The 25,670-nt window shown below is 40.4% G+C and overlaps 1 protein-coding gene across 1 annotated transcript in view; it reads right to left on the reverse strand.

Moving 5' to 3' along the window:
• Positions 1-3,575: 3,575 nt before the first annotated feature.
• KCNF1 (potassium voltage-gated channel modifier subfamily F member 1) overlaps positions 3,576-25,670 on the reverse strand; it is a 28,492-nt gene continuing 6,397 nt past the window's right edge. Inside the window, exon 2 of the mRNA XM_059468588.1 lies at positions 3,576-3,609. The gene's annotated coding sequence lies outside the window, so the exon portion shown is untranslated. The remainder of the gene's footprint in view (positions 3,610-25,670) is intronic.

Consider the following 25,670-nt stretch of genomic DNA (forward strand, 5'->3'; position numbering starts at 1 on the left):
TTCTGTGTGCATGTTATCAATGTGGTGTTCTGGACATTATGCTTATCCTGTAGTAAATGTTCTGCAGGATTGAGAAGGATTTTTCAAGAGTAGAAACTATTTTTTTGGTTAGAGAGATTTTCAGAGGGCTAAAGTTTCACTAAACCAGGTGGATTACCTGCTGTTTCTTCTGAGCTGATGTGGAAAGCACACAGCATGGATAGCATGGTAATTTTCTGTCTTACTGGGCAATGCTTTGTGCATTTACTGTACAGAATCCCTCTACAGAATGCTGCAGAGTCAGCCAGTGCCCCATTCTCATCCAAGTCCTGAAAATCACAGCTATTTGTGGTTGTCAAGTGAACTTGTTAAGCTTAGAAATAACATTATATTTTTGATTTAGTCAGTACTAAAGTGATTAAAATTACCAAAAAAAAGTTCCCTTTCAGGAAAATAATTTCCAACTAGTAAATATTTTTTTATTTCCTTTACTGCATCTTTTACTGCAGGAAGAGATCTAGAGAGAAAAAAGCCTATAAATTCTTACATGGAAACACCCTCATTATTGTCTTTAAGGAGGAGTAATGGCAAACAGACTGTGACTTCTCATTTCTAACATTTAGATATTTCTTGAACACAAATAGGGAATTAAGACTTGAGGTTTGGACTTGAGAAATCACTATTTCCAACCAGTGCCTCCCTCAGTTTCCCGTAAAGAGATGCTGAAATGTGCTCATGTGGGAACTATCTGTGCTTTATTAGCTTGTGAGTTTTGTACAAGCAGGTACTGGAATTTGTATTGCCCATGTAAGCTAAAGAAGTTACACACATCCTGCAATTTGCACGATTGGGTCCCTTAACTGCATTCTTTTCCATACTTGTCATCTAGAGAGAAGCAGTGCTGCAGGAAACTGTGATTTTTCCTGAGTATTTTAGGTCAAATTTAGGGAAGACAAAGATATTAAAATAAGTAACTGTGTGCTATAACCAAATTTTAATTTTTTTTTTCAAAAGCAAATATTTATTTGTTACAAATCTGCAACAAGGAAAATTTAAGTTTATTGGCATTCAGGGAAAAAGAAAAGAATTAAGAATGTCCACTGCTTTTTTTTTTACTATAAAGTACTGGAACTTATTTAGCTAACTCATCCTTCCTGGATGTCTGTAATCCTTGACAGCTGTGGCAGAGACCTAAAGTGATTCTGTTCTGTCCATTGCACCCCTCAACCTGTTCCTTGTTATCTTCACCAGATTTCCTAAAGTTTTTTGCCATTGGTTCACTACTCTCATCATGCTCTCATCTACAGTAATAGAGTATTTACTTTTGTCTCTTTGTATCCAAGGCTGTATTTACAAATCATGAAATTTCCAGGTAAAACTGGCTCTTGGGTGCAATTTCAAATAAAAAGCATGAAGGACAGATGAAATTCTAACATAAAAGCAAATTATTGAGAAGGAACTACTGGCACTGAGGATTATTTTAAACCATACATTTTGTCAGATTAATTAGTCAGGATTAGTTTCTACTGCAGATTTATGCAGTGGCTTGATCATTGAACTTCACTGATAATTACTTACTTGCATCCTCATAAAAAAGAGGAGATAAATGGTAGTTGATGAAAGACTCTAATTTATTGTCCCTGCAGAAATAAAAACAAACTTTTCTTTTATACAGAATGGTCACACAGAGAATTTCTATTTTCATGCTTTGAAAGTGGGATTGTTATTAACTGAAGGGAATTATTTAACATAAAATAAGAGGTAAAATGTTCACACTGGGATCAAACTGCTCATTATTGCTTTGGTATATTTTTTAAATAAAATGAAAAGGATTCATTCTGTTCTGGATGACTTTAAAGTAGATTTCACAGAATATATAAAAGAAAAATCCTGATCATATCCTTCCTTCCTTCCTTCCTTCCTTCCTTCCTTCCTTCCTTCCTTCCTTCCTTCCTTCCTTCCTTCCTTCCTTCCTTCCTTCCTTCCTTCCTTCCTTCCTTCCTTCCTTCCTTCCTTCCTTCCTTCCTTCCGCCACTTCCTTCCGCCACTTCCTTCCGCCACTTCCTTCCGCCACTTCCTTCCGCCACTTCCTTCCGCCACTTCCGCCACTTCCTTCCTTCCGCCACTTCCTTCCTTCCGCCACTTCCTTCCTTCCGCCACTTCCTTCCACCACTTCCTTCCTTCCGCCACTTCCTTCCTTCCGCCACTTCCTTCCTTCCTTCCTTCCTTCCTTCCTTCCTTCCTTCCTTCCTTCCTTCCTTCCTTCCTTCCTTCCTTCCGCCACTTCCTTCCTTCCGCCACTTCCTTCCTTCCGCCACTTCCTTCCGCCACTTCCTTCCGCCACTTCCTTCCGCCACTTCCTTCCTTCCTTCCGCCCCTTCCTTCCTTCCTTCCTTCCTTCCTTCCTTCCTTCCTTCCGCCACTTCCTTCCTTCCTTCCGCCACTTCCTTCCGCCACTTCCTTCCGCCACTTCCTTCCGCCACTTCCTTCCTTCCTTCCTTCCTTCCTTCCTTCCTTCCTTCCTTCCGCCACTTCCTTCCGCCACTTCCTTCCGCCACTTCCTTCCGCCACTTCCTTCCGCCACTTCCTTCCTTCCGCCACTTCCTTCCTTCCTTCCTTCCTTCCTTCCTTCCTTCCTTCCTTCCTTCCTTCCTTCCTTCCGCCACTTCCTTCCTTCCGCCACTTCCTTCCGCCACTTCCTTCCGCCACTTCCTTCCGCCACTTCCTTCCGCCACTTCCTTCCTTCCTTCCTTCCTTCCTTCCTTCCTTCCTTCCTTCCTTCCTTCCTTCCTTCCTTCCTTCCTTCCGCCACTTCCTTCCGCCACTTCCTTCCGCCACTTCCTTCCGCCACTTCCTTCCGCCACTTCCTTCCTTCCGCCACTTCCTTCCTTCCGCCACTTCCTTCCTTCCTTCCGCCACTTCCTTCCTTCCTTCCGCCACTTCCTTCCTTCCGCCACTTCCTTCCGCCACTTCCTTCCGCCACTTCCTTCCTTCCTTCCTTCTATTCAATATGAATATTTTATTGACTTCCCCATATTTAGGACTTTCAAAATAGCTGAATGAAAGGAGAGGAATCTTGGTTTTACTGCATGTTTCTCAGATGCCCCCCATTTGCAGACCCTGCTGGGTTTTGATTACGGATCTCTAGGAAATCATAAACTCAATGCACAATTTAGGGAACAGGAAAACATTTCTGCATTTTTCTTTGGAAACTCATACACCATTTGCAATACAGGAGAGTCCAGGAGCTGTGTCTGGCCGCGTTTGTAACACAAGGCATTTACATGGTAAAAAAAATGAGCCTCTAGTCATTTCTTCAGAGAATTACATTTCATGTTCAACAGCGCTAGTGGAACAGAACAAACAAAGCAGGATTGAAAGAGGCAACTGCTCCAGGTATGTTTTGCACAGCATATTGTATATAAATGTAATGAACAGATTAGAAGTGGTAACAGATTTGATTGCAGCTTACTTCTTAATTTTTGCTATGGCCTTCTGTAGAGCAAGCTAATTTTTAAGGCTTGGTCATCAACCATTTGTTTAGTCAGGTTTTCTTTTGTTTTCCTTTCTCATTTTGCATTTCTGGTTTTCGACTCCTTGAGCATAAAATCACAGTGATTCTTTTTCCTCCTGTTTCAGATGAAAGAGAGAAAGAGTCCATTTTGAAATCTTTTCAATGGCTGAATTGAGCACAACACATTTTCAGCAAACAGTCCTTCTCCTCAAATCTCTTGGTTTAAATTTTCAATCACACAGTACTGCTGTTGTTTGCCAAACCACTATTTATGGTGGTCCAAATAATCACCTCCAAATGGAGAGAGTAACAAAAAAAAATGCCCTTTTGCCAAGGATTTTACAAATCCTGAATCCTACTGGGAGGGAGACAGACAGAATATGGAGCCAAGGAAGAAAATGTCTTCAAGTAATTTTTGGTAATAGGTTTTGTCATTTTCAATTGTTTTTTTTAATGATAATCCTTTGACTGTAGTGGAGAAATGGAACACATATTTGTCAATTAATGTAGAGTGCTTTACAAAAGATGTTATGACATTTCCTCACCCTGTCTACATCAACACAACAGTCTCATTAATAGTTCACTGTTTTGGTTTTTTTCCCACATGTTTTTATCATGAGGACAAGCATGGAGTCACCACTCTTTCTGTGGTGTGTATTTACCTTGTCCCCATGCAGTGTCTGTCCAGCCTCCCACGACTTCATTCAAAACACAGCTTTGGATTTCTGTTTGCTGCAGAGAGTCATAAATATGGATTTATGTAACCTAGTGTTTATTTAATGAATCCGGTGCTCATTACACTGGAAGTGAATTGTTAACTGCCTTTTCTGAAAATATGTTTAAAATAAAGGCCTTAGTTAACAACTGGCTTCAAGTGTCTCATTTCTGGGGTAGCTGAGAATGAATTGCTAAGAGATGCATTCTACCCAATGTGCTCTGCACATCCTACCAGCAAATATGAATATTCAATACCACTATGAATTTTTAGGTAACAAGGAGCAGAAAATTCACCCTTTCTATGAGCTTCCCTGCTGCACAGGCGCTTTCACAGGAGAGTCAACCAGAAGAACTTAAATTTCTCTTCCTGTGAAGGGCTGTGTGAGACAAATGCCTCAGACAGCAGGAGATATCTGTGTGTCTACCAGTCCTTGTGGAGATTGGCAATGCCATGCATTGCAGAGGAGACTGAGCACTTTGCTTAGGAATTTTGGAAAAGAAATCACTGAGATGATTTGATATAGATAAATCTGGTAGGAATTCCCACTATTTTAAAATAACAAAAATAGTAAAATATGTATATGCCTAGGCTAAAGGTTTGGAGGCTGTTAGATTTAGTTTTGAATTGTTTATAAATCCTACCAAACGAACCTCATCTCCCATTTAATGCAATAGAACTTAAGCAATAACTCTGCAAAATAGTTAACTGGCAGAGATAGGTGGATTTAAGTCCATGTTTACCATTCTGTAGCAGAATGGAAAACACTTAACTTTATTAGCACAAAAATGATGTAATTTGAGATAAACCTAAGACAAGATGTCAAGAAAACTGTGCAAGACATATTTTAGTGATGAAATGACAATGTTAGGATCAGAACACACAAAATCTTTTTCCTTAATATTTTCTTTAACTGCAAGATTTGCATTTGACAGTTAAATGCTGTAATTTTGTGGGACTCAGTAGATTGCTTTATTTTCCTCTTTTTGAAGAAATCCCTGCTCTCTGATCCCATTCCTGATGAATTCTAGGTCTATTACAGTACTGCAATGTCCATTGCTAACTGTGCTTTCAAATGCTCTGTCCCTGAGACAGACAAACTTGGCAGTGAAAGGAGCCATTCCCAGATTCTTCTGCTGATAAAATTTGATCTGACAAAGATCTTCTCTATCTGACCTGTTTGGGACCAGACCTGTGAATTGAAAAAGTGCATGAAAATATGTGAGCTCAAAGTACCCTGAGTTTCTCCTCACCACTGCATAAGGGGAGTTTTGTGAGCTCCAGATGTAGCAGGGGGACTAAAAAGGCTGCTGCAGGCTGCAGCCCTTGCAGTTTGTGCAAAGTGGTAACGAGGGCCCAGGACATTCTGCCTAGTGCTGCCTGCAGGGTGGCAGTCTCTGAGCAGCTGCAAACCCCTACAGCTGCTCTGTCATCCTCTCATTTAATCCTCTCACCCTTGTTCCCAACTAAGGTAAGCAGGAAAACAGCTCCAGAAAAAAACCCAGAATAATAGAATATTTTTTGTTTGGTGTTGTGGGTTATTGTTTGTTTGTTTAGGTTGGTATTTTGTTGTTGTTGTTGTGTTTGTTTTTGGTTTTTTTTAATAAATCTGTATCCTCTCTGTCTATGGAAGTTAAACCAATAGGCTCAAGCACCGTTCAGGAGAGAAGCAAGAACAGGTCTCTTGATTCCACTGGGTAGTTTCTGTCTATGTTTACTTGAGTTTGGGAGAAATCACTCACAAAGAGATTGATTGGTGCCCACAAATTATGTAGGAGAAATGCAGATAGAGACCTACACATTTTGGGCAAGGAAGTGGTGGATGTTTAAAACCAAAATCCACTCCCCCATGAAATAACCTGGCATTGCTTGATAGTTGGTCTGTGCATGAGCTTTGAATCTGATGCTTCCAATCTCCCGTGGTTCAAATTGAGCTCTGGCTCATCTGACCCATAGAGACACTCAATGTTTGTCTGATTGAGAATGGAGCCATACCAAAGCACTGGCATTTACGTAATTAACTATATGGAGTGAGCAGAGGTCTGAATTCACCATTCACTAACCCAGAACTTGTAAAAAGCTGATGGCCCTAAAGACAGGCTGGTGACTTCAAGATGCCTTTGGCAGGCAGGAGCACCCCATGGGGCTTTTTCCTGATCACTGAGGTCTGCATGGATGGTTCATTACCATTTCACCCCCTGACAGGAGATAATAACCCTGCTGTTTCTTGGGACAGCCCTGAAAACCACAACCCTAGGTTCTCATAGCTGACTCAACCACAGCTCCAGAAGCAGTGCCATAATCACTTGCATTGCTCAAAGATTGAAATTATTCCAGCCTGGGGTTTTTTTCCACACTAAAAGTGTATTTAAATTAATGCTGTTTGGCACAAACACTGGTTGAACTAATTTCTTGCTCTCTCACAGCCTTGTTTGTGGTGCAGCATAGCACTCTGTGCTGTCTGCTGTGGCTGCTTCCTCAACAGACTGCTCAGTGGAAAAGAAAATGCCACAATCAAAGTCATCATATTGAAAATAGCAGTTTTCTTGAGTCTTCATCTACAAGGAGAAGCCAAACTTTTCAAGTATTTGTGCATTGCTTTTTCACACGCAGCCTTAAACTGTTAGGGTTATAAAGGAGAAAATTATTTTTTTCCTTCTACAACATAAAGTTTAAGAAGCATACAGCTATGCAATACCAAAATTACCTCAGGAAAAAATCTGTTATTTTTTTATAAAATATTAAATAATAATTAAAGGCTAATGAACTTTCTTATCAGAAGGGACTATTCAGCCTGACTTTTCTGGAAGAGAACTAGTAGAGTCAGTTCAAAGTAACTCATGAAAATATCAAAAATCTCTTGAAGTCAATACCATCTCTCTTTTTCTTCAATACTCAGCAGGTCCCCTGAACCACCTCTTAAGTTTTTAAATTTGAATTTGAATATACCTCATATGGTCAGACATCCATTTCAGGGGGACAGTAAAATCATATGTTCGTGTGTGCGTGTGTGTGTGTGTGTGTGTGTGTGTGTGTGTGTGTGTAAAGTTACACTCCAAAATGATGGCAGGTTCATTTCACATGTTAGGCACAAATAAGACTGTGAAATGCTTCTCTGCATCCTAGTAAAAATAAAATCCCAGAAAAGACTTGTGCTGATTCTGTGGATGTTATAACTGAGAATTGTTTTACTGAATGCAAGGTTATATTTGAGGGTGTCTCTCCTTTGAGTTGAATCTTTAGGTTACCTGTAAAGGCAGGCATTTGTAACTAAAATCTTTACTGTATTCAGCCCCAGATGGGTTTCTTGTTGATGCATGTGGTAGGAGTCATCTTTTATCCCTATGTGTCCATAGACTACACAACATGATTTCCTGCTTTCTGTCTCAAAACATCCCTACCAAAGATTCAGCAAGCCTGGCTTGTTTCCAAAAAGCATCCTTTGTGAGAATTAAAAGAAAATGTTTGGAACACTATATAATAAAAGGAAACAAAATACAGCAGAAATAATTTTTTTATCTCAGCGAGAACTGAAAATGAAAATAAATAAAGACCAAGTGCTGCTTACTGAAATTTCTCTGCAGTGTGCACAGAGCAGAAAATAAAATAATTTTGTTGGTTCTATTATCATTCTTGAAAGCATGACAGAAAGCAATGCTGATATGGTACAGGTCCATCTGCCAGCTGGGGAAGAAGAAAAGAAAAAGCAATTAAGAACATTATAAATTTGGTTTGTTGCTCTGGGGTGGAAAGATCCAGTTAAGCATGCTGTGATTCTGAACAGAGAGGTACAGGAGACAAGCCAAGAGAGAATTCCTCTTGATATTATCACTTGACCTGTTTCCATTGCCTTGCACAGCTCTCCCAGCCAAGGATATATCTGTAGCCAAATCACCTCTGGCTCTCAAAGCTAAAATCTGACAGTCTGTGTATAAATCCACACTCCTGAAGATGTGTGGGCTAAATACCAGCCTGGACAACTTACTCTTCCAGTCTGACCATGTGAAAGAGCAGCATTCTGCACACCTCACTGAAGACACACAGCCCTGATTTCTAGAGCATGGAACTAGGTGACCATTCTGACTTCTCCTATGCCTTCTGCCATCACCTTCTTGACACAAATTTGCTTGATGTGTGAAACTAAGGAATAAAAGTAACTCCTGCTCTGTACAGGCAGTGAGAAATCCATGCCTCTTCCAGAAAGAAGGCTCAGAATTAATTTTCTTGCAAATGGTCTTATATGTTTTGTCGGTTTGAAAAATGCCAGTTAACCAGCACTGACTTTTTTGGGGGGCAAAGATCTGCCTTCACTTCACCTTTTGCATTTTGGTTTTGGTATTCTCAGTGTTCTTGGTGATTCTGCACAGGGCTCCAGTGGTATGCACATAAAACAGCAATGGGAAATGAGCCTCTGAGAAATTAATCTAGACCACATTACTCTTAAGTAAGAGCATAGAGCAGCTGGTACAGGTCCTGCCAGACACAGCTCCCTTGAAACCAAACCTTATCTTTATGTGTCACAGTAATCTGGAGGAAATGAACACAAGAGAGCTCTAAAGTTATATCTGCTTTACAGCATCAGTCCTTGCAAACTGATGATGTAGAATAACCCATTTCTCTGGGACTCTTTCTGTTTCCACTGTTCCCAGAGCTACTGTGACAGGGTGCCCTATGTGTGTCAGTGAAGCACAGCCCATAAACCTGTTACCACTGTTACCTGTTACCTTAAAATCATTGCTTTGCCAATAGGTCACCCTGAGCCTGCACTATTTGTACTGAAGTGCAGTTATTTTTGTAGGCAGCACGGCTCGTTTTTCCATCCCCTTCACATCTCACACCTGTTTGGAGCACAGCCAGAGGCTCAGCCATGGGCAGCCACCCTGTGCCAGGGAGCAGATCTGCCACATCTGCCAACCACCAGCAGGCACACTGTACCATTGGTGGGGCACAGCTTTGGGCAGGAGCAGAGCTGTCACCTGTTCGTATTTATAAATACAAAAGGAATAGTGTCAGGCCACTGTTGGCTGGGTGGGGTCCCACTCGGGGGTCTGCCCTGAGCTGGCTTAGTCATTCCTCTTTTCATGCTCATGTACAACACACAGGGACCAGCAACAAGGTCACACAAGCCAGCAGAGGTGGCCACAGTGCAGCAGCCTGGCAACAACCTGCACTGGCCATCAGCCACCCAAATCAGCAATAGCTTGGGGAATGCCATGGGCTGAGAACCGGGAATCAACCTGCCAGCACTCAGCTGAGCAGCTGCAGGCTGGGCACAGCCTTCGAGATGGATATTGCTGCAATCTGATGTGAAATTTGTGCCAGATTATCTCCATTCATTAAGGGAGAGAATAGAAAAAATGGCCATTTTAATAAGGGTGGAATTAAACTTGAGTACAGAAAAAATGAAACTAGTTGTCTAAATACAATAAGTCTTTTATAGTGTTCCCAGTGGTTTATAAATCATTACCAGCTAGTTCATGTCTGTGTGGAAGCTTTTTGTGAGAAGCTGATCTTCTCTTACTGCAAGCATTTTGCTCCTGTTCTGTGGGGAAGAAAATGTTTGGTTCCATTTGTAGAACAAGATTAGAAATATAATTTTGTGGAGAAATGGTGGGATTCTTGAGACAGAGCAGAAACCCCAGAAAGAGAAGGTGGAAAAGGGTTATTATCTCATCCATAAAGCATCATTTGACTCTGGAAATGTTGATTTACTCTCTTTTCTTTTGTATGGCACTGGAGAAACCAGAATTGGTTTTTAAATCTAATAAGAAAAATTGGAAATAAATTTCAAAGGTAAAATTAGAGTTATATATGTAAAGACCAATGTTTTACCTTTGAACTAGTAAATTTAATTAAAAGATAGGTGTATCCATAAGGGCTGTAAAAGAGCAAAGCCTGGATAAGCACTCACAGTGCCTCTCAAATTTGATTTATTCCTGTTATTAGAAATGGGTGAGCCTTCCTCATGACAGGCTTGCTACATTCTCCTTTACTGGGCTGCCTGTTTTCTGAGAGCTTGGGAAAATCTTTGTCAGCCGTATAGGCACTTTGAATGATGCAAACAGAATTTTGGAAGGATTTTATTTCATTGTCTCTTTTGTAATTTTGCCTATTCATTTAACTTGCCATTTAAAACCTGTTTACATGCATCATTAAACATTTCAGTTTACTTCCAGGATAGATGCCACTATTTCTCATTTAGCAAATTAATGAACTGAGGCACTAAGTGTGTAGCTGAAACAGGTGATGCTCCTACTAAGCACAGAGCAACCTGTAGTACTTGTTCCTGAGTGAGAAAGAATTCACCTATGGCTGATAGGGACTGAGAATCACATGAAAAATGGGTCACTAGAGGAGGTGGGGATGATCTCAGGATTTCAGGAATTGGGTTTCGCTCTGAAAGCAGCTGAAAAGAAGGCAAATATTCTACTGGCCTGAGTGGGTTGCTGGAGATCCTCACAATTTCATCTGTTTCAGCAGAATATAATTTAATAGTTTCTAATGGAGTTATCTGAGTGGAAATAAAAGGCATCTCTTACAGCACAAGCCTCTAAAATAATAAGTTTTATAAATTAATGCTTCAGCCAGTTCAGCATCCAGTCTTGAATAGTATTTCACTCATAAACAAACAAGATAGTATTTCTGAAATATTATTGGTGTGGAAAAAAGATAGACTATTTAGAAGAATATAAGAAAATTGTGCTAATTTATGCAAAGATGCAATTTTATTCTGAGATTCTGAAAATACTTCTCCTAATGTTGTTTTATTAATTCTTATTAGATGTAGGTTTAAAATGGAGTGCTGATTTGTCTCATGGAATTTAGCAGAGTGAAGAAGCAAAAATAAAATTAGTTTTGTTGTCTTCTATTTCAATGTTCCATTGATATTTGAGAGTTTATTGTTTGAACAGGTTGTTGCAGCGCATTGCTCCAGCTACCTTAATCCTTTGATTTTGTAGTAAATAATATTCCAAAAACGTTTCTATTTTTCCTAAATTTGCTAATCTTAGAATTCATTGAATTCAAAATGGTCTCTCATTTGAGCAAGAGATCAGTAATTTTATAGCAAATGAAAATCACTTATTGAATATGAGACATAAAAATTCTAAGAATGCATTTATTGTATTTGTATGTAACCAAGTAAACTGCTTTAAAATAGACATGAATATTATGGATGGCTTTTTGTTGCTCCTGTTTTTCATCTCAAATGATTATTTCAAACACCAGATGCTTATCATCTTAATTCTTTTCCAAAATCCAATAACTGAAATAAATTTATGTTCCAGAATGGTATCCTGAGTGGAGCTCATTGACACAGGTAATACCATTTTCACACTGCCCTGACGCTGACCTGTCAGCTGTAGGCATTGAGGAGGAGGTGGGCTGGGAAGCTCCAGCAGTTCAGGAGCAACAGTTTTTAGCAGGCTCTGGAGCGGCTGTAGATCCATGAGGTTATTTATGACCTATAACTTCAGCTCTGCTGTTTAGTGCATATTCCTACCATGCACAAAATCCCATTCCCAGTCGTTATTTGAAAATGATCCTTTGTACTCATGGGCTCTGTGGGCTTCATTAGGGATTTCTGAGGACTTAAAGGAACGCAAAATCCAGCATTCTGTTTTCTAGACATTCAGTGTTTCTGAAGGAAGTAATGTAGTTTGAAACTCTGTTGTTCTATTTATAGGTGACCTAATATCACAGATTGGGTGTATACAAAATTTTATTAAGTTCTGACTGATGAGTTCCATGGCTGGTAAATCTCTCTTGGTCAGATCCGGGTGTATTAAAGTGCTTGGTTGCTTTAGGACGTGAATGTAAATGGCAAAACTCATTTTATGAGCTTCATTATTTCTGGAGGGAGGCTTCTCATACAGCTTATTAATGTACCTGATTTTTATTATCTTTTCCTCAATAAAAGCCTCTTTCTTAATAGGTATTTTGACACTGAGGTTTAATGGCATTTAAAAAGATGACAGATCCAGGCACAGAAATTGCAAGTCATATGTATTAAATTGTTCAGTCATGAAAAGATCGTTCCATCCTAAAAATGGAATCACTGCTGTTCTTTTTCCATTTAGGTTTTCATTTTTGCTCTGGTAGTTTGAACATATTACTCTGGATAAAATAATTTTCTTTTGCTTTTAGGAATGAATTTTTTTTTTCTGCTTATCCACAAACTAGAAGAGTGAAAGAGACAGCAGCTAGAGAATCCCAAGAACATTTATGTTTTTTGAGCACTTATGAAATCTGTATCAATCAATTTGATAAAACAAAGTCTTCCAACATGAAAACCCCTAATAGTACATTACTCTATGGATAGCTATTCCTTTATTTGTACAAGCCACTCTGCCTTTGAAAATACACTGGATCACCATACTAGTATAATATTTGACTCGATGACCTTCCAATTCTGAAGGAAAGCCAGGTCAAACTTCTTATTGTCAAGATTCTACTGGCTTCTATTCTTCTCTGCCTCATTGACTTGAGTCAGTAATTCAGATAAGACTTCTTCTGTGCATTTATAACAGAATATTTTATCTTTACTTTTTTTCAATATATTTTTCATTTGCAAAAAGTTCTCTACATTTTAAATGGATGCATGTATTTAAGCTGACATTAATTTTCATAACGAACATGAAAATGTAATATACATAGCCAGCTCAAGCTCATTACTGTGCTATTTAAAAAACTTTCATAACCGTATTTGTGCTTAAATAAATATTCTCTTTTTCTTAACAACCTGCATTACTTACAGACAGTGATATGCTCTTTCTGTAGGCACCAATTTTCTGATGGCCTGAAGCTTTTCACCCTGTAGATGTGGCTGCAAAAGGATTGGGGATGTAGCCCTGTGGAGAGCATAGGTTTTTCTACCATGTACGGAGCAGTATAAACTTCATGCATGTGCTCTCTTCTTGGAAATGTCTGTCTGGTTAACACATGTTTTCTAGCTCTGAAATGCCACACTTCTGCAATATGTTCTTAGCATAACTCTGGATGAGTGCCTGTGTGAATGGAGGCGCCTGCACTGAAGGAGTAATGTGATCTTCTGAATAGATTAATATGAATGGGAGCACTTTGGAAGCAGAGATTGGACAGACTTGTGAAGGATTTTCATTCCATTTGCAGGAATTACTTGTAGTCATTACTCATTTTCCAGGGTGTTGCACCACTTAATGTAAAAGCCTATCTTTCTGCTAGAGGACGGGCTTGTGAGAGGATTTAGTCTTGTACAGTAAGCAGCATGACTTGCTTTTCTCTCTGGTGGTTTTATGGTGGTCTCTAGGTTCTTATCACCTGGATATATGAATATAGACTGACCAATCAGGTCATTTCATTGTAAGGACAGATGCAGTTAGAGCAATAAGAATGAAGATAGTTTTATTTGTGTTTAGACTCTGAATATTCTTTAGAAGTCCGGACAAACTGTTGTAAAAATGGAAGAAGAATCAAAATCAACTGCTTTGGGATAGACTTCAGGGACCCTCTGTCCAGCTCCTTGCTGCAAGCAAGGTCATATGTGAGCTCAGGCCAGCCTGCTCAGAGCTTTACCCATGTGGGTCTTGAACTCCCCAAGGCCAAAGTGGGACTGCCTCTCCAGGCAGTCTGGTCTCCTGACTGTCCTCAGTGAGATTTCTTTTCCTATATCCAGCTGGAATCTATTTCAGTTTATGACTCCTGCCTCTCCTTCTCCCACTGTGCATTATTGTGAGGAGCCCATCTCAGCTCCTCCATAACCCTCCAGGTGGGTAGGGCCAGGCTGCTCTGAGACTTTCCTGAAGGTGTGCTTTACCCAGGCTGAACAAGCCCAGCTCCCTTCAGCTCTGCTCACAGGACAAGTCCTCCAGCCCTGACCAACCCTGACCAGCTCCACTAGACTTTTGCAAGTTTGTCAGTGACTTTAGATACCAGGCCAGAAACACTGCAAAAATAATTGCAGAAACAAGATCTTGAACTTGTGTTTGTCACTTGAATGTTTTTACACCAATTCTTTCTCTTGCTGTTCATTGAGCAAGAACCTGTCACCACTTTTAAGAAAGCAAAATCTATTATCACTCCATAAGATGCATTGCTTATAATAGCTGTCCTCTTGGAATTTCATTAAAGACATTATAATCATTTTTCCTACAGTGTCTTCTTTTCATCTTCTTTGCCAAGCTCCATGGATGGCAGACGCTTTTCAGGATTAATGAATAGTGATAACATCATTAGTCACTATCTCAAGATCCAATAATCCTTTAAAGGAGTGATGTGAAAGTCAATAGGTAAATGAGAAAAGGCTATTAAATTGCTTCCTGTCTCTAACAAGTCAATAAAGGCCCTCAGTGGGAGAGTGAGCATCTCTGTCTCACCGTGTAACAGCAGCTGAGGCTTGTCAGGAGAGGATACAAGGACACACAAGACACAGGAACATTTCATGTGCTACTTCCAGGCTGACCTGCAGAAGAGGTCTCTTTTCAACTCAGGGTGGCAAGCTGCATGGAAAGGATAGTGCCTTCTCTGTCTTTATTTCTAATTGACATCTGAAAAATTATGTCTGAACTTTACCATCACCAATGAAGGAGTAATTGCAGATGATACCAAACACAGAGGAACAGTCACTACACTGGAGTACAGTCCTGCTAGTCATAAAGACCTTGAACCACTCTGTCTCCTTCAAAAATGGGGTAAATTGGATTGAAGAAGTGGGAAATGATGTGGAAGTTGACAAGCTGGGCTGGCATAAGCAAAATACTCATGTCTCATTCCAGCCATTTGCATCCCTTCACCTTAGGCTGTGGAGCTGTAAATTCTACACTAAGTAGGATTAAAACATCAGAGAAAAAGAAACTACCATGCCAGCATAAAGAAATATTTCTGCTTGTTTAGAAGCAAGGCAGGTCCTTCACATGTGTCCCTTTCTCCAGTGCTTTTCCTTGACAGTTTGAAGCAAAGCTCCATTATTCCATGCAGCTAAAAATAGCCCTGTATCACACCCAGGGCTCTCTCCTTGCAGGAAAAGCTTCCTTTTAATTTCTGCCTGTGTCTAAAATAAAGAAGGTTCATTCTTGACAGTCTTTTTTATTTTTTCACAGAAGACTAAATTATCAGGTCAGCCTCTTAGGACATTTTCCCTCCCTTCTTCTCCCTTAGGCAATTTGGTTTGATGTTTAGCTTTGTTGGAATTGCCCAAGAGTGGAACTGCACATTGGGAAAGCTGGGACACCCCTGCAGTCCAGCCTGAAAGGCGATTTGTGTCAATGCTTTAGGGGCAAGAGCTGAATGGGGGACTAATCCCCTGTATAGAGCAGAGCTCTCCTGCTGCCAGTCAGCAGGCTGGATTTGGCTAGGATGAGTCTGCTGGGAATGTGATTTTGCTTAGAGAGCAGAGGTAAAAGGGTTTTATAGCAGTTTGTGCAGCCACCTGCCACCTCCTTTGCTTGTGCGTGTGCAGGCACCAGCATCAGACACCAGCACATCCATGTCCATCTCAGGGCAGGGGGTGGAGAGCTTGGGTCCCCCTTCCACCACCAGGACAGTCAGAAACCAAAGCATTTTCAACACTCATCTGTGAAAATCCAGGCATGCAGTCTCTTAGTATCCACCTTTCTTCAAGGCAAAGTAATAATGCTTACATATACCTCTTAGCATTACATCCATGAACTTCAGAGCACTTGGCATTGACAGATATGTTTATAACCAATTAAATAAATGCACAGATGTTCCTCTCCATTTATTTCACAAATCCTTAAAAGCAATTAACTCTTTTCTCATTTGCTTAACTTTGAGATCAGAAACCAGAAGTCAGTTGTTATCTCACAGAGGTTTTAAATAATAGGCATTCACTGCAGTGATTTATAATGCCATCCCTGACCTTGGATTACTTGGTAGCAATTAAACCATGTGTTTAAGTTCCTGAACTATTAGGAAATATGTTAGAATGGAAGAATGGTTTTTCATCATGTCCTGTACAAAAATATTCTTTTAATTCATAAGCCACAAATTTACTGCAATCTCCTTGGTTTTCTTGCAGGTACCCATCAGAAGTAACCACAGAAAAGCAGTATATCAATGAGAATAATACAGTGGGTTTATTTCATTACAATTATTGGTGTTTTCCATTTCATTGAGACTTTTTCTGTAGGACTCACTAACAAGAATTACCAACTGGAAATTAAAGGGACAGGATATATAGCCATAAATTTTCATGAACATGAAATATCCTTCTGTGCTGCATTTTTTTCCAATTAAGTGAGTCAACTCTGTGCAGTTTGTGGAAAAAATAACAGAATGGCAATTTCATTCTGAGGTAAATGGGTAAACCGGGATATGGGAATAGATTGAAGCTCATTAAGGAGGTGGCTTCATAGCTTCATAGTTGTCAACCTCTGGGTTGTAAATGGGTGACACTGTACCAATAAGCATTTTCAGCACCATACAGAAAGTAACTAGTAATAGAAAAAATATTTAGGACAAATTCAAAGGAGAAACATCTAAATATATGTTAGTTATAGATATACCCTATGGTAAATGTAACTATTAAAAGATTATTCTGTTACAGCTGTAGCAAACTTTTCTGAAAGTACTTAAAAATATTTTTCATCAATCCTGCAAGACTGACTGTATTCATACATGAGTATATGAAAACATACACACATTTATGCACTATCACTACTCACCCTCACTCTGTTGTTAGCAAATGACTGGCAGTGATAAAAGTATTAAAAGGACTTTCATCATATTGAATCAAAGTCACACAAAGGAAATTGGAAAATGGAGCTTTGTGAGAAGACAGAATGGAATAAAAAATGTAAAATGTCTCTCACCAAATGTTTCTCACCCCCTTCCCTTTTGCCTCTCCATTCTGTAGTATCTTTCTCTGTACTGCTTTTTATTCTTTTGCTCTCTATTGCCCTTCTAAATCCTGTGCTACGCCCACCTATTCTCCTCCTCTGCTTTCATACTAACTAGCAGCACATCCTTTCATGTTCCCATCAAGCCTGGACAAGCGGCAAATGCTCTCTCTCTCATGCACACTGACTTTTCTCATTGTTCTTGGCTGAAAAGGTGCAACTGTGCCAGCTTTTCGAGACGTTTCAGATGGGATTTTTCAGGGTGATGAATCAGACTCATTTTGTTCTCCAGTCACTGCACTACAGCTTTGATGTTTCTGTTCTTCTCAGTAACATGTCAATGACGATATCTTTTCTGCAATATAACACCATACCAGGCAGTCTGATGGAGGGATAAATTCACTACATGACTGCTACCAAGTGTTAATGCTATTTTGACAGTATTAAAATCTGTGTCTGTCACTCCATCTGCAATAAACAGGAGATGATGTCACACCACTTCTATGCAGGGCCACAGTGTGGACTAAAGACATGATGCTAAACTTATGTGTGGCACTAAACATCATGGAGCTACAGCACTACTTGAGTTTCAGCTGATTCATCTTATGATAAAAAAATGAGCATGCAGCAATTGAGTAAATGTTTGCAAATATTTTGCCACTGAATTTAAATCACAGATTTATTGCAATAATAAACATGAGAGTGCATCTTGATAGTTTGTTAATTGAGTTATGTGGGTGGTTAGCCTTTTATTTCTATTCAGATGATTCTCTATGTGAAATCACATGATTTAGTTATTTAGTCTGTAGTAAGAATACTGACTGTGGTCATCAGCTATCCCAAATGATCTTCACTCCTTTTGAAATCCTAGGACAATAACATCAGAGTTATTACACAGAGTTTTGTTTGTTCAAATTGAATATGCATGAGAAGCTGTCTAGAGAAAGCTAGGCAAGACAACACTTCTGTTGAAAGGCTATGAAACTTGTGGAGTTAGAAGCAATCTTTAAGTATTGTAACAGAGCAAAATTTTGTACTGACATGGTTTATGAAAATGCCACTCTAACATTCCACTATCAATATTAAAACCTGGAAGGTAAATCTCCTTGCAGACTAAGAAACAAAGTTAATTGGCTTGATCTATCCTCATCAGCTGGAACACATGAACCACACTGTTCCCAGCCATTGTTGAAAGACTCTTGAATTTACATTTCCAGAATAGGAGATGACAGCACAGTTTATAATGCTGTCTCCATTTACATGAGGGATCAGGCACTTGGAGAGGAAGGCTTTTCAGGGTGGGAGAACAGAAAGGGGAGCTGTGCAGAGCAGTGGCTGCTCTGGGGTTATGGGGTGCAGGAGTCAAGGCTGCAGGAGCTGCTGGAATGTCTCTTGAATTTTAGAAAACAGTCACCATTCTGCTCCCATGGCTGTTTCTGATCCAGTGCCAGAGCACATGGCCCACTGCTGATTTTTATCTCATTTTCTACTGACACAACTGTCACAAGTCCTCTTTTGATCTGTGAGATCAGAAACAGATGTTGGGTAATTCAGCTTGATGATTTGAGCACAGGATTTGGTAATGCTAGGTGTACAGCTGAACTCAATGTTAAAGGTCTTTTCCAGCCTGAGTGATTCTATGATTTACAGGTAGGGATCCAACAGCCAGATCCAGGCATGTCCTGATCTAACAGGAAGCCTGAAATACCATCATACCATCAACCTGTGCCACAGACTGTGGGACCATCCTTAAAACCATGTGATTTAGGTACCTTTATTCATACCTGATAGGTTGTTTTTTTCTGACCAAGCAGCAAGGGAGAAACTAATTCTATGACTCTTTTGTAACAGAAAACTCTTCAGCTGCATGGGGTTTTTTGTAAAACAAGACCATTCTCTTTGCTTTTCCTCAGCAAAGTGCCCTGTACCTCACGACGTGATCACAAACTCAGGAAGCAGACAGCAGACAGCAGAAGTGAAGGTTCAGGCCAGCATTGACACTTTGCACTCTCAAATCCCTCTGGAGTCAGCTGAGATCAGCTCAAAGCTGATGGTGGAGCCCAGCAGGCAGCTGAAGTTCCAGGAACCATGTTCAAGCAGACACGAGGGCTGGGATTCATTTGCCCAAACACAGACATCTATTATCAGTTCAGGTGCTGTGAAGGACCTTTCTTGGCATCTTGGAGGCACTTCAGGAAGGCTCATATGCTCCCTAGAGTGTATTTGCCATCCCTTGCAGATGTCTCAGACAGCCCGTCCTGTCTGGACATGCTCCTGGACAACCTGCTTCACATGGCTGCTCTTGAGCAGAGGGATTGAGCTGGGAATTTCAAATTATTTCTGCCAACCTAAATGATTCTGTGGTTTCAGCTGGAAACAAATTCCAGTTCATTGGGCACCTGAAAGTTCTGCTCTGCCAAAATCCACTGACAGTGATTCAGCTTGATTCATTTGAGGGTGTTTAGGAGTGTCATACCCCATGAGAACATCTTGTGACCTATCAAGCGTCTCAAAGCAATGTGGGGATTTCAACAGACAGTTTACTTACAAGTGGTTGCAACTTCTTTAGTCACATTAACAAGGCTTTTTATTTTTCCTTCCCTTTACCTCTCTGGGCCAGAACAGCACTTATGGAAAATATGCATAATTTCATGCCAGGCCAGGAGGGACACCCTCACCATCTCAGGTACACTGGGTACTAACTAAATTTGAGTGACTGACTTCTCAGTAGTCACCTCTTTTGAAATTTTATGTAGTCAAGAATCCAGATGGCAAAATCTTCCCATCCAAAATTAATTCCTTCCATGGTAAGATAATTTCTTGCTATGATATTGTGCATCTCCTTAGAGTATGCTACACTTAGCACTTTATGCTTTTGTCTGTTACATTAACAAGCCCTCAGCTACCTGGAACTTCCATTGTATGCTGGTACTTGATCAAGCCGTCTCTAAAAGTATTCTTTAGCAAACTAGGAAACAAAACAAAACAAAAATTGTCTTTTTTAAATTACTTATGGCAGATCTTTCACATTGCAGCCTTTCATTCCTGCAGCCTTTACCATGAAAGTTTTTTGAGTCATTAAATACTAAAGTGTTGGAAGATCCCCTGGATGCTAGAGGACATGGCTTACTCTGATCGTGTGTGTCTATTGTCACTTGATCGGAACGAGGCAGATGAGCCAGCAATTGAATTCAGTGATATTTCACTGGAGGAAGCATTGTTTCCCGTTAAATTGTAGCAATGGTTCAGTCTGTACAGGAGAAAAAGCAGTGGAATCAAATTAACGATGAAAAAAACTTTTTTCACTTTAGTCTCCGTTTATAAATGAAGCAATACCTAGAGACATCCCAAATGTCACCCTCCCTCACTGACTTCTCATTTGGAAGAAATCTCTTTTTTTTGTACAAAAACATTTTCTGACACAGTGATAGTGCAGCACAGGGAAATGTCCCACACATTCCCTATGCAGAAGAAGAGCAGCAGCACCGGATTGCAGATGAGGGTCCTTGGGTAAGGCACATTTCCAATCCTGCAGCCCACTGCCAAGATCCTTGCCTTCCCACTGATTACAGGACCGATTACAGAAGATCCTTTGTGTTTTGTTGCATCCTACATCTTGGATTGATGTAGCAGTGAATTAGGTTGAAATCAGGGATTTTGGATTACTTCCACTTCTAATTGTAGGCTGCCCAAGAATCAGTGGTGCTGGACTGCACCATAATATTTTTGTCTTGTTGATCAAAATTAAATTTTTCAGTCCACAAAATGTACAAATTTGGATGAGAAAGCTCAGCCCAGAAGGGAGTGTACCAGCAAATTATCTCCCTCTCCCCCACAACTATGTCATCACTATTTTCTCATTTACCCTGGAACTGTAAGAAATGTAGAGGAATCCAGTTATCTCCTTTATTTCCCTTGGTGGATGTCACAGAACATCTCGTGACCTATTAAGCGTCTCAAAGTAATGTGGGGATTTCAGCAAACAGACAGTTTACTTACAAGTGGTTGCAACTTCTTTAGTCACATTAACAAGGCTTTTTATTTTTCCCTCCAAGATTCCTGATGATAGAGAGCCATGAGCTTTCCAGGGTGGCAGAGGATATCATGTGACAGCTTAGGCAGCAAAGCCAAGTGTCACTGTCACAGGCTCTGACACCTGCGAGTCTCACTCATGGATCCAAGCATTATCACACTGGGGCTGTCTGCAACCTTGTGATTAAAAAGTGTTCCATTCTAAAAAAGTAAACTTAGGCATCCCTAAGTTTTAGCTGAGGGAAAAATGTTGAGTCTCCAAGGCTGCTCTACTAACCTCCTACGATATTTCTTGTACTTTAAACCTCATGGAATTTTGGGCAATAGTGTTTTCTGTATGGGGAGTAGGAAGCAACAGACCTCTTTTGAGGGAATATCAGACAAAACCATCCTCTGCCACCCACCTGCTCACTGCCAAGCAATGCTTAAGGGGCAGTCAGATGAGTGGAGGCAAGAGGGCCTTGTATGCCTCTCCTGATGACTCCTGGGTGGCAACAGAGCCAAGCTCTGCTCCGAGCCCAGCCTGCGTGCACCCTCCCCAGTTAGCCCCCAGATGCTCATTGAAGATCTTTATAGCTTCTTTACACCTCTTTTCCAACTCAGAAACGTTTGTGCAGCTGAGTTGCATCAGATTTGGGAGATCTCACTTTAATGCACCTTTGAGATGCTCAGGTCTCATGTGAGCAGCTGTGACAGTAAGAATCCCAACGTGAGGAGTACAATAGCAGCTCCAGTGTGCAAGGATGAAGTCCAGCTGGCAGCTGAGGTTCACTCCTCCAGCCAAGGCAGTACAAATGTGCCCTATGTGAGTCACAGCAGGGATGATGTTGTACGGCAGCAATTAATTTGTTTCTAAGGCAAACGAGTCCAAATGGTAAAGGCTTGTGCGAATGGAATTTACTGTTCCAATGTAAATAAGGAACTGGCAAACAATAACCACTCCAGCCTGAAAGCCCAGCCAGCAATTGGTTGACATTTGGGCTGCAGAGAGTTTGCAGATTCCCCACGAGTTGGAGAGGAGCTGTGTTTTGCAGCAACAATTGATTTATTACTGTGACAACGAGTAGAAATAGAAGGACCTGCTGGCAGACAAGGGTGTGATTTGTTCCTTTGCAAACAAGCAAGCAGCGTCCAGCTGGCCAGTGGCCATTGCCAAGCAAAAGCCATGGGGAGGATGCAAGTTTTATCTCCTCTCTGCTTGACTTCTGCCCACTAAACAGTGATGGAATTAGGGTGGTTTTTCTTGGTTTTTTGTTTTGTTTTTTTTTTGTTTTTTTTTTTTTTTTTTTTTTTTTTTTTTTTTTTTAATTGTACAAAACCAGACTTGTAATTAGTAACGTTTCTACAAAGTGAGTAAGTAAGGGGGAGGTAAAAGTCAGGCTGTCTCCTTGATATTTCACTTCTCAAGCAGTAGGATGACACTTTATCTGCTATTCATGAGCAGAAAATAATTCTCATTCGTATTGCAGCAGCCCCTGTAAGGACCAATCAAGGTCCCATTGTGCTGATGCCTGATTGGTGGCCATGAGCAGAAAATTGCTGGTGCCTGCTTGGATGCAGTTCAGAAACTTCCATTTTTTTGCCATGTAAGGTTTAACACGAGCACATTCTGATCAGCAAAGCATGTAAGTGTACATTTAAAGCAATCTCTTTCCAGCCAAATGCCTCAGTGTTTCAGTCCTCTCAAAGAGAGGGGCATTTCAACATGTGCAAAAATGTTCACCTAGGGCTGAGCATTCAGACAGGGCTGCTGCATGTGGGCCTCACATCTTCTGAGTGTTCATGTATGAGAGACTTTTCCTCTGATGCAGGGTTTGGGGGCTGAGGGGACAATGTCCAAGTGGAGTTTCAATCCAGTTTGTTTTCTCTCCTGGGCAGGTTCTAAGCCAGCCCCACTGAACTGGCACCGTTCAGAGAGCTGCACTCAGTGGGATCACACAAGTCATTTGACAGATGTGTCAGAGGTGTGAGCATCAAGACAGATGAATCATTTCCATTTTCTGAAACAAAACATTGACTGTAATAGAATGAAATTAAAGTATAAGAAATGAGGCTGAATGAAAATAAAAACATGCCAGTAAGGAGAGATGTCTGATTTTAGAGTAATCTGGATGGAACAAGGGAAGAAACCAAAATGGCATGCAGCATTTCATGGTGGTTAATCTGGTATTGACTAAGTCAAATGAGAGAATTCTTTTCTGGTTGACAATGGGCAAGCTGAGACTTCAGGGATATGAGTAGTTAAAATCAGTAAGACAATGAATACATCATCTATGTGAATATGGAAGGAACATTTGTAGTGTATCATTTTTGCTGCAAAAGTAATAGTAAGGAAAAAATCAACAGAGACCAATAGCTAGCTACAACTACTTCATATTCTGGATGTTGTGTAAAATAGCCATTATTTACTATGCTAGTAAGCCTGGAAAACATTGACTTTGTAAAGCTGATAACAGTAATGCACTGGAAACATTGTCTGGGACCAGTGGAGTGCATTGTACTGATAAAGAATTTCCCTGTAATGCTCTTATAGTAATTGAAGCTGCAGTTTGTTTCTTGCACAGTAAAACAGTCTGAGGCTGGCAGAAGGTTCACTAAAACTTCCCTTTCCAGTGCTGAGCAATTTGCTGCCTTCTTCCACTGACTGCTCACCTGAGTTTTCACAGCTTTGAGAGCCCTACCACAGAACCTGTGAGCTCTAGCACAGACTCTAATGAATATAGATAATTCCTATTTTTAAGACATTTCACTGTTGTGGAGTGTACAAGTTACTTGCTTATACAATAGGGAATCAGAGAACGTTGTACTTAAAACCCAAAGCACTGAGGTCAGCATTTGTGTGCATCATTGTCAATTAAATCAGTAAAGGGATTCACTGAAAATAAGAGAGTTTTTGTAGGGACATACAGCATAACATTCAGTCTTTCTTTCCATTTTGAGATTATTTTTAAAAAAAAAACAAACTTGTCAACTTATACTCCTCTAAAGATTTCCCTTCCTTTTTGCTTTTATTATATATCTTTAAATGACCAGCAGGATTTAGCAGTACTTGGCTCTCAGCATGTTAAAAAGATATTCAAGGTTACCTTTACATGGGAAGAAAAAAAAGCAACTTTAAAACACTGCCAGCTTTCTCATCTACATATGAAAGCAACAAGAAAAGAAACAATTAAATGGCACAGCTTCTCCTGGAGCTCTCAGACCTTTCCATCATTTTTATATTCCTCTTAGCAATTTATACAAGATTGCCTTGTACAGTAGCCTGGCTTGCTTGGCTCCATCATCCCCTATAAAATTCCTAAGGCAGGCAAAGCTCCCACTGAATTCAAGCCTAATACGGTTCACTGCAGGAAGGGAAACCAATTTTGGTTTTAGTGAGATATCTACAGCTGAAGCAAGTGTATTTAAGATATATTGTCCTGAGCTGACTCTCACACTAGTGTTATGTTCCTGCAACTTGCAGTGAAGTTTGGTTTACACAGGCAGTGCAGAACTTATTACCCACATCATTGAGAGCCCTCTGTCTCAAAGGGAAAATGTCTTCTGCAAACTGGTGTGGAAGGAAACACTGATATTCGCAAATGGACAGTCTAGATAAAATAGTTGAGTGGAGAGCAAGCCAGTTCCTCAGAAACCTGGGGGGGTAACAAGTGCATTCTCCTGTGCCTGTGCCCAGTAGCTGTGTAAGTAAGGAATTGTAAGGGGATTTGGTGGATATAGGACCGAGGGCTGCATTGAAAGGGAGGAAGTAATTCTGCCTGGCATCATTCACAGGGGACTCTATTCTATCTGTTTGAGCATATCTGCCAATGCAGGTGTGACTGGAAGAGGGTTGTGGGGTTTTTTCACAGAATCACAGAATATTGTGAGTTGAAAGGGGCCCACAAAGATCATCAAGCCCAGCTATTAAGTGAAAGGCCTGTATGGGTATCCAACCCACAACCTTGGCATTATTAGCACCCTGCTCTAACGAACTGAGCTAATCTCAGCGGATTTTTGTCTTCCAGTGTAGTTAATTGTTCATTTCTATTCCTTAACCTCTACTTTTTATGGATATTTGAATGTTCTGTTTCAAAAAAACACCTGTTTGTGACTATTTTTTCCAGTCTCAGGTGAGCATTTTGGGTAGTTATTTGAAAAATCCATATATAGAGAGTAGTTGAGACTGAAAACAGTCTTGGTTTCTCCTCTTTAGCATTTTTATCAGCTACATTCAAATAGTACATAACACAAAAACAAATCTGCCCAGAGGGTTACTGAAACAGCATCGCTGTCAGCTTCACCTGCAAAAAGTGATGAGTGCCCCTAGCACAGCAAGGGACAGATGGGCCATGGTGCCTGGTCCTCAGCCCTCCTTCTCTTTGATAGGAGCTGCCTCTGCCTCCACATGTTCATCTTGACCCATGCACAGACCAGAGGGGCCATTGCAATTAACCTTGTGTGGCACTGCCACATCTGCAGGACTGAGAGCCTCTCCCACGTGCACAACTGCAGAAAACAGTGGTGCTCTACTATTTCCCATCATTTTGGTGGGTTTTTTTATAAAGTCTCTTCAAATCATATATACATGTCAATCCAGCAGTGAAACCCCAGCTGC

The sequence above is a fragment of the Ammospiza nelsoni genome, chromosome 3 (assembly GCF_027579445.1).
Source record: "Ammospiza nelsoni isolate bAmmNel1 chromosome 3, bAmmNel1.pri, whole genome shotgun sequence".
Taxonomy (NCBI): Eukaryota; Metazoa; Chordata; class Aves; order Passeriformes; family Passerellidae; genus Ammospiza; species Ammospiza nelsoni.